Source organism: Anneissia japonica, unplaced genomic scaffold, assembly GCF_011630105.1.
Source record: "Anneissia japonica isolate Jap-2015-1 unplaced genomic scaffold, ASM1163010v1 scaffold287763_len296007_cov137, whole genome shotgun sequence".
Taxonomy (NCBI): domain Eukaryota; kingdom Metazoa; phylum Echinodermata; class Crinoidea; order Comatulida; family Comatulidae; genus Anneissia; species Anneissia japonica.
In genome coordinates, this window is record NW_022698178.1 from 206008 (window position 1) to 217097 (window position 11090).

The window sequence follows — 11090 nt, forward strand, 5'->3', positions numbered from 1 at the left end:
TTTTATTAATATTGTATTGTGAAGTTTTATTGTATTTTATATATTTTTACCTTCCCCATCTTGAGGGTATTTGTTGAATGAATTGAATTGAATTGAATTATTACCGCAAGACGACTTAGAGTTTATCATTATACTGCAATGCTGTGTTTATCTCCATCATCATATGATTTATTTATAATTAAAAAAAAACATTTTTTCGGAGATCTAGTCTATTCATCAAATGCTTATAAGAAGAGGGCATACCATTATTGATTTCTGTTATTTGCCATGCATCAAGGACTAGTGTTGTCTAACTACGCATGTGCATGAGTGTGAAGCATTAGATGCCTCAACCGCAGACAGCAGAGTTCGAATCCCGGTGGCACTTGTTTTTTACAGTAGCAGATTCCTCTTCATTAACGTTTAAAACATATTTATAGTATATATTTATAGCATTACTGCAAGACAATTTATAATTTATCATTATACTGTAATACTGTGTAACGGCAATGAATTTGAATTCCCTAAAAAGCATTATTGGCCTAGTTGGTTAAGATGTCTGCATAGACAGCAGAGTAAAATGTTGACTTTAGAAACACTAAAATGTATTTTAGCGATTATTTTGACTGATCCTGTAGTCTCTCAATGCATGGCAGCCAAATGCCAATTGTTCACCAAACCTATTTTTAGTCTTTTCTTTTGTTGATTTTGATTGTCAAGACGATCAGTATGATTTTATTTTACTAGATGTCGGTCACCATTGAGCAAATTGAGATATTAGCAAAAACACAATGGCCGCCAAAATACCAGTTCTTATATAAAAATAAAAAATATGCTAAGAAAAGTTATTTTTATTTAATGAATATATATAATGAGGTAATGATATGCCAGAAATCACACCTTGATGTCAAGTCTCATTCATATGCAAATTTGCTTAAATGTGCAAATTAGAGTAACATTTTAGGGTTTCTATATCTTGGCAACCGCTGGTCGTAGATAGTTGTTCTCTTATTCAATTAAGAACATGTTCTGTTGACGCCAATAAAAAATTTTCTTCAAAAATGGATGGAAATTCCATGTTTGACCTTTGACAAAGGCAAATAGGGCGTTCATATCTTAGGAAACGCTAGTCGTAGAGAGTTGCTTCCTTTTTCAAATTGTTTAGAACATGTATATTTCTACAAACTCTAATGAAACATTTTCTTTAAAATAGGCCAGAAATGCCCTAGTTGACCTTTCGACCTATTTTACAAGATTTGCATATTCTCAGCAACCACTGGTCAAATCGATGTTGAGATGACATCAATACTACGTTTACACACAGGTACTTTATTATGCTGGACTCTGGTAGTTTCTACCTTGCGGGGCGAATTTAAGAACGGCTCACTCTCCAATGGTTCCGGTGGTGGAACAAGTCTTCTCGGATAAGGACTTTAAACCGTAGGCCCAGTGTACGTATTTGGCTATTGTGCACTTTAAAGAACACAGTACATCCTTCGAGAAGAGAAGGGGGTTACCCTGGTCTACTGATTTCAGTACCCTGTCGTTAAATGGATATGCCACGTAAGATAGTGATTAAGTTCACTGATTGGCATACAGTATCCTTGGCGCTCGTGCCTAAATAAAATTAAATGCACTTTATCAGGAAATATGTTAAATTTACAGAAACCATATATTTTCTGTCAATGTATAAAGTTAGGTAAGGAGCATTAAAAGCATAGCATCTCCATGATTAATGCTTGCTTCCGATAGCAATTAACTTTTGATTGTCCCATAACATGATGCCATGAACCTTGCTCATGCATCATCCTACCGGACCAATCACAGGGCATTATTTATTACCCTTTACAAAAGCATGGGGGAGAAGACTGATTGCTTCAATTGTTGGGGGAAGCCGGGTTCCATCACTGGAAAATCCTTATAAAAAAAGTGTTATATATTACTTAGGGAATGGGGTGAAAAAGACAATATTGCAATAAAATTAAATCTTAGATAGAATTAATTAATCTGATATATTAATGTTATCAATCATTTAATTATGATGTATATAAGCATGTCAGTATATGTAAACATGTAAGGTGACGTGCGTATTTTTTTTAGATCTGTCAAAACCTTTTGATCCGATTAATCATGAACTCTTATTGTCCAAGTTAAGACATTATGATATCCCTGGTATCACGGAGAATTGCTTCAAAAGCAATCTTCATTAACCTATCTCAATGTGATAAATACGAAGCTGCACTGTTCGGACAAAGAAGAATAACATATGGTGTACCACAGGGTTCTCTTGATTTACTTTTGTTTTATATGCTGATGACACAAACATTTTTCATAGTAACAATGATCTTTCCGCCTTATTTCATACTGTCAACGAACTACGTATGTGAATTTTCAAGGCCAATCGATTATCACTGAATTTAAATCAATGCAGCTACATTAAATTTAGCAATAAAAAAGAAGTTAACTGGATTAATTGGTTTTAAAATCTTTCTTAACAATGACCAAGTTCAACGAGTAGAAAAAAACGAACTTTCTTGGTGTGTACATAGATGGCCGGACTATCAACATAGAGATATGTAATTAGTGAAATTGTGACAAAACTATGCAAGACTATAGGAGTTATAAACAGAATCAAGCATTTGGTTCCTGTTAATGTATTTCTTATATTATATAATTCACTTTTCCTTCCTCATTTCTGGCATTGTTATGAATTCTGGGGTAATACGTTTCAGTCAATCTCAAAAAGGTAACTCTGATCCAAAAAAAAAAAGCGATACGTATTATCTCAAATCCTTCTTATACAGCTCACACTGGTCCAGGGATGGCGCTAGTGGGGATCCGGGGGGGGGGGCAGGTCGAGGAGAGCTTCCCCCCCCCCCACCGGGAGAAAAAACTAAATTCGTTGCATTTTATTAGCAGTTATTATTGTTTTTAATGTGGAAATTTATTTCTCGTTTATATTGCTAAGATTTATTTTTCCATTTTACTTTTTTCTTTTCGTTTTGTTTATTCCATCATTGCTACAACCATGTTGTTGCTTTTTACATGATGCCACCATGTTCCTTTTATTTTTTAAATGGAAATGGAAATAAATGTTTTAATCTGAATCTAATACATAAAAATAACAATTGTGTATAACATTTGAGAATATAATTATTATATGTATAAATAATTGAAAATGACAATAAAGATGGGAAACACCACGAAAGCCAATAAAAAATACTTTCTGACATATCAACCCCATCAACTGCATGAAGAAGAAGATTTGATAGAAGGTAGATTCGCGGACAAGAGACCAAGAGTAGACCACTGAAGGACTGGCAGAAGGATGTTGAAGACTTTTAAACAGGAGTGTGGTAGCGCACGGCAGAAATGCTTTTGATAAATCATCCAAAAAAGCAAGGCAGTAACGTCTAACTGTGCAGTGAAGAAGATTATGTTATAATTATTATTATTACTATTATTCTTATTTGTTCAGTGAACAGGTTAGCCCAATGAGGGCGGGTAGTTACATGGCAGCAGGTGGTTACTGAATCTCTGGAGACAGAAGTTTATCTGAGGAGTTTTTTTACTTCTGAGAACGAATTAATTTTTTTTACGAAATTATTCTACTCTGCTGACAACTTTCTTAATATAGGCCTATCGTCATTCTTCCTTTTGTGCTATGCTGTTTTTATGTGCTCCCCAAACTCTGTATTTAGTCCAGTGTATATTTTTTTATGTCAATGGCTCTTAAAGTCTCATCAACGTATTCTGCTGGTCATTCATGCCGGTTGATTTCATTTTTAGCCCCGCAACTCGGTTTGGAGATGTCTTTAAGGTGTACTAGAAAAGCCATAAGTGTGTTGACAGGCTTGTGGGACGAATTTATTATGTGTTCTGTGTAAGTTGGAGTTTTTCTTTAGCTTTTGACATGTGGAATGGGAACGTGGAATTGCCTTTTTTCTGATATGGTCTCTGTGTGCGTTCATTTGATAGAGATTTTAAAAATTCACACTTTGTAAACATTATCAAGTAGTGGTGATTCCTGTTTGTCCCTTAAATGGGGATTATTAGTGTGCCTCCTTTGTAAATTAGGTTCTAACAACACATCTTTTAGTTCAATATCGTTGCTAGATTCGGAATATAATTATATAGTCCGTATATGGCTAAATATTCCTGTATGGTGATTATATGATTTAATGGTTTTAAATTTGCGAAGTGCAAAACACCAAAAGTCTTTATGCACTGTAAAAACAAGTGTAAAAAAGTGATATATTATGTACACATGCACACACACATACATACACTTGCTACGCTTTATATATAAACTATATTTGATAAACGAAGCAGTCATGGTGATTGTGAAAGCTACGAGTAGCAATAGTCGACTCAGAAAAAGCAACTCTACTTGCGACCTACAGTCAAATACGTGTATCCACACTAACATTATTAGAAGTATTATCATTATACTGATTATTACCGACCGTAGCACAGGCAGGTGCCCTAGAAGTTGTCCCTATTGATGTCGATGTAGCATCTGATTCACAACATGAATGGTAGTTCCTAAAAGATATTCCCATTTGAAGTTCAAAATTATGACATTCGCGATGCTCCTTTGGTGTTGTCCCAACAATGGCCGCCTCAGTCGTTGCCGCTTGGCGAACATGTCTTGAATACACTACTGCATTACTCACAGAAAAATCGACTAAATACATAATATATATTATAATCGCACACTGCATTCCTGAAACAACCATGGTTACTCAAAAAACTGTCCAAAGTCAGTACAAGAAATATGCTATTAAAAGAAAACCGTCCTTGTTTTCGTTTGCTTTTATCCAGTTGAACTTTTATAATTATACCAAGAAATGTTCTAACGAAACTTGGAAACAAATGCCTGCTTGCTCAATAGTTCTAGTGCTTGCTAATTTAATAAATGTATAGTCCAATAAAAGAAGGATCTTAGCATACGCATTTCCCCCTCCTGTAGAATAGACATAGGCCTATGAGTGAGTCAACAAACTCTGAGTAAACATCGATTTCATTTCAATATCAAGCCAGGTTGAAAGACCACTGATTTCTTTCAAAGAAGAACAGTTACATTTACACTGAAAAGATGCATAGAATTAATTACATTAAAACTCAAAACAGTATAATAGTAAAAATTAAAATAAATCACAACTTGTCTCATGAATGATCCCAACTCAAAATACACAAAATATGTCATAGGAATAATAATATTATCGTTAATATTAGTATTATATATAATAAATAGTACCGTAATACATAATATAACAAAAATTAGATAAAATAATATTCGTAGGAGTATTAAAAGTTGTTATATAGTTTTAAAATTAATGTAGTTATATCAAAATTATTTCATTTAGTAGGGCAGACCACAACTTGTCTCATGAATGAACCCAAGTCAAAATGCACAAAATATGTAATAAGAATAATAATATTATCGTTAATATTAATATTATATACTAAATAGTAATACATAATATAACAAAAAAAAATGATAAAATAATATTCTTAGGAGTCTTAAAAGTTGTTATAGTTTTAAAATTAATGTTATATCCATATGATATCATTTAGTAGGTCCATAAAAGGTAATAAAAACTGCCGTATACAAGAACACATAATTTTGGAGGATATCTTAGGTTATAGGTGAGAGAAATCGAAAGAGTTTTAAAATTATACGAGTCACTAATTTTAAAAATATTTAGTTTCTTAAGATGCTCTGATGTACTTCTATAAGAAACTAAAGGCTTTTAATAAAAACCACCTGTTTTGTAATTAAAGTATTTGTAAATTAGAGGGATAATCAGCTGCAAAAATAATGTTGCAATACAGAAATGAAGGTAATACGATGGAGTTTTATCAATGCCTTAGCCAGGATTTTCAAACATTGTGTAGCAATATCAGTGTGCAGGACCCACTTTACGTGAAAATTCAAATAATGTGGACCCATTTTCTTAAAAGTTGTCCCATTTTATGCAAAAATATGCATAATCTGGACCCATTTCCTTAAATATTTTACCCATTTTACGCAAAATATGAGAAATTTTGACCCATTTTCTTAAACGTTGATCCACTTTACACAAAATATGAGAAATCTAGACTCATTTTTAAAATGTGGACCTATTCTTTGTGGACCCAATAGCTGGCTACGGCATTGAGTTATATAAAGGGGACTAAAATGTTTAAATTCATTTATGATTCCTCCGTATTTAGAAAGTACCGGTATATAATATGCTATACGTTGCTCATGCCAAGTCCAAATTCATTTTTTTTATAAATTAATAAACCAAGGAATACATGTAGAGGTGTAATTTTCGCCCTAACTGACGTGAAATGTACTGAATACTCAGTACGTTTGAAACCAATTGCGAAAAAATCGCTAGTTGTTTTCGGGTGGACTCGAACCCACGATCTCCGGACCACTAGCCTGGCATCATGCCTCTAGACCACCGAGCTTGCGCCTGATGGCCAGGGTTCAATTCGAGTCCAAGTAAGCAGCGGGTACTGCATTGTTGATAGTGATTGTTACTGTCGTGATTGAATAGACAATAACTTGATTTGCGTCAGGAGCAAAAAAATAATCTGGTGATATATTTTATGATTATTATGCCGAAATTTTGAATAAATGTTTTGAGACCAACAGTTATATTGATGCAATTGGTGACGGAATGACAGTTGTGCAGCCATTGTATGGGCTCAACGTATGCTGATTAGTGTTGTTACAGAAAAAAGATTTTGAGTTCCATAAGATGGGCATAGATATTACTGCCGATTTTGACACTGTGAAGAGGACCACTATTTTAAATCTTCACTGCAGGATGCAGTGAAGATGATATAAGAAGTCAGATATTTGTTAGCAAATACAAAATTAAAAGTAAAAGTTAATAATGTAAAATCTGCTGAATTCGAAGTAACACTTGGATCCTTTCAAGGTGATGATATTTCTGGCAATTTATTTAACATGGTTCCTGCCGGAACATTAAATCATCTTAGATCTGTTACACAATTTCGTCCAAACCCTCCTATAAACAATGATTGCATGCTTATTGAATGGAAGTATGCAGACGATACAGATTTCATAGATATGAACCTTGGTAATCTTAACTGATTACGGTACTGAATCAATGCCTTGATATGTTTAATGAATGGAATTTACATATGAATGAGTCTAAAACTGAATTTGGTCATGTGTCTAGCAGAAAAATTTGAGTATAACACTGAAGGGAAACCTGTGAAAGATTTTGAACCATGGAGAAAAACTATTTCACTTGGATCAAAATGATATAGTAAGGAAGATATCCTGTATAGGTGTAATTTAGGAAATGCAACTTTCAAGAAATATAAAAAAAAACCTGGCTTAGTGGAAGAAAAATATAATTAAATAAAAAGTTAGAAATTTACGAAGCACAGGTTATATCAGTAATATTGTATAATTCTGATTCTTGGGCTGCACCAGAATCGTATTTCGAAAAACTCGATATATGTCACAGAAATCACTTGAGAGCCATCCTCAAAATTCAATGGCCTAAAGCTGTAATATCAAATGTTGCGTTATACAAATTCTGTAAAAGAGTACCACTGTTTTTTCGGGTTAAAGCTGCTCGTTGGAGAATGCTTGGACATGTACCGGTAGTTCAAAGTGATGAAAATACGTCTGCAGCTATTGCCCTATGCTGTACAAGCAATGGCAACTAAACGTGGTAGAGTTGGCAAGCATCAAATTAGTTTGTTACCTAGTTTACAGAAAGATATGCAACTACGAAATCTCAAATTACAATCTTTGGACGATTTAACAAAATTAAGATATAAAGCTAAAGATCGTGATTTTTGGAAAGATATGTTTTAGATCTTATTAGAAAATGCTTTTTGTCCGTGGCGACTGAACTGGACTCTTTATCATTATTTTTCATTTTTGTATATATTAAGAGAAGTCAAGTTACGTCGATATTGATTTCAAAACCAGTAATAAATAATAACATGATTGAACTAATTGATATAGTATTTGCAATTATCAACTGTTCACATGATTTTGAATAAAAGTTGTTTATTAATATTGATCATCACATTTAAACAATTCGTTATTATTTATGGTTAAAGTCAATATTAGTCCTAGTGTCAAGCTCAAATAATATAGTATTATGCAATCTGAAAGTTCAACTTTTATTATTAGTATTGGTAAATACCGTAACTGTGAAGAACATGAGTATGTGTTTCCACATGAAAATGGATAAAGATACAAAAGTAATGGTAAACTGATAATGAAAGCAAATACACTACAAAAAATTAAGAATTTCACAATGTGATCTTGCATATTTAAACATTAATTCCGTCGTAGCTTCATTGTTAAGTAATATACGAAAGCACACATACACATGGAAGTTGATTAGATTACAGTAGCGGAGCAATTTCAACTTAATAAGAGGTATATAAATAACAGTATATGAACATACTGAAAAAGATATGATACAAGCACCATAAAACATAAAAAAGTAGTGTTTCTATAGTCATAATATCAGTAGGTTGACAACAAATTATTATTATTCATAATTATTTTTTTGTGCAATCACTTCTTACAAGGTTTAAAAATTAAAATAGTGTTGATCATTTCCAAACAAATAAAGTGTGATAAACACATTAAACATGAAAAAGAATGTTTCCATAATTAACAGATTATGTATAATAATGATGTGCAGTCGCTTCTTTTAGGGTTTCACATTAATATAAAGTTAACCATTTCTCAGAATGGGCGTTTTCTATCACCGTGCTTTCCATGGCTGTTGTACGGTGTCAAACTAAATCGGATGCTTAATTCACACCAAGAATACCCCTGCATTCTTAGTTTTAAAACTAAAAATAAAAGCAGCAAAGATCTCTTTTTACACAGACCTGTATGTTTTGTTGAGGTTGATTTTACTGGGTCAATCTTTGCAAATTAAATCTGGAACAACTTCTTAACTGCGTAATGGAAACTTTTTGCCGCGCGCAATCCTTCATTTTGCTCGGCCAGTATGTTAATTTCTTGTAAAGATCTGGCTTCATTGCAAATGCTTCTGTATTCCAAGCATCCTTCCATCTTCCGCTACTTTTTATTGTCAAAACATCTAGCCCATGGAAATTGTTATTATGACTTTGGTAAAGTAGAGTTATGGTATAACAGTCAAAGCTAAAAGCATGAATTACTGTGGCCACGTGATTTTAAAAGCAAGCGTACATTAAATCACACAACACCGTAATAGATTGCATTGAGAGACGATGGAAGATTCTATAAAGATATAGCCAAATATAATTAATATCAGAAATTATTATTCTTGCTATTTTGAAATTTTAGACAATTTGTATTACTGGTAAATAGGTATATAGATGCATGAGGATAAAAGTGCGTTGTAAATGTTAGATTTTAACCTACGCCTACAAGCAATCGGATGGCACAAAAGCCATTTACATAACTCAACACTTCTCAAATATATACGACAAATGAAACAAACTAACGTATTTTATTTAATATTTTTAATGAAATTAATAGAAATTATATATTTTGCGGTAAATAGATATGTAGCATACACCGATACAATGACGCCTATTACAAAGCTTATAACTGTAGCAAAAAATGGAAGACACAAAACATTTCAGAAACTATAGTATTTTCTATTGTTTGTATATCAATAAAAACGCTGTAACGAAAGTAGTTTATTAAATTCCGTTCACCTTCATATTAAATAGAATAGAATTCGCTATGCGTATACAAACAATGTACTTACACATACAATCAGATATACCAATAGGAAAAATGATAAATGTATACATTTCATTCCGAAAATTTATCTTGCATACGGCTAGTCTACAACTAACCATCTCGAGACTGGCCCCAGTATTGTTAAACTTTAGCTAAAACTAGACTTTTATGAATATAAATTAAATTTGCAACTTGTGCTTGATGAAGCCCAGTGCTAAAGTAAGTTTTAAGAATACGACCCTGTACACTTATGTAGTACAGGTAGGGAATGGTGTGCAAATTTTTCATAAAATGCATAGCCACATTTATCTATTTTAAACTACAGCGTAAGCATTTTTGAAAAGCAGTTTATATTTGCAAAAAAATGTTGGTATGCAACTACTCTATTCTTTAATACTGCTATTAGACCATCGAGGTCTCTAAAATACTTTACTTGATTGTAAGCTTATAATAACGTTAGGTTTACAAAACATTACCAAACATGGATGCAGTTATAATATGTAAAATGCTTTCACAGAATATCAACAATTATTATTTTTCCAATACTACATATTCAAATGTGTCATTTTACTTTTAAAAAAATTGGAATGTACAATATTACAAAATACTTAACAAACTCTCTTAATATCAACTTGGATTCTGAAAAAAATGTATTGGAATGAAAGATATAAAATAAAAAATATATATAAAATTGCCCAAATTGCGAAAGTATACTGGAAGATATTGCCATTATACAGCAATACAAATTTGTTACACCATGATGATACACAATATGTAATTATGAAGATTATACTTCAGAAACACAAAATCTTATATAGTGCCTATGGCTGAGCTTTATTTATATAACAAGATAAATACAAAAACGATAGGTTTTGTATAAAATAATTTTCAAGTAAAACAAAAGTATAAAAAATACAAATAGTTATAAAATATATATGCCTATGAAATTCGTTTCCCCGAAATTATATATAATTAAACTAAAAGCACCAAAATAACTATAAAAAAAAAAAGAATGAACACTTAATACCACCTGAATAATTAGTCAGTCAACAAACATCAACATTACCAAAATACAGTAAAAACCAAATAATGGTTCATAAACCTCTATTATAATAATAGTAGTACAGCACTAATAATTTTCAAACATAGAATGTTAATAGTATAAGCTTTATTAATTTGAGATCTACTTAAATTGACTGAGGACTTTACTGCCCTTTTAAGTACAGCACATGTATTTTCATTTTCTTGCTTTGTTGGCAACTGCTTTCTTTCTCTCTTCACAACATTTATACTTTCCTCTATATGATAACCTTTTTTTATTTATTTCTTTTATGAAACTTGATATATATATATATATATATATCTGTCTCTT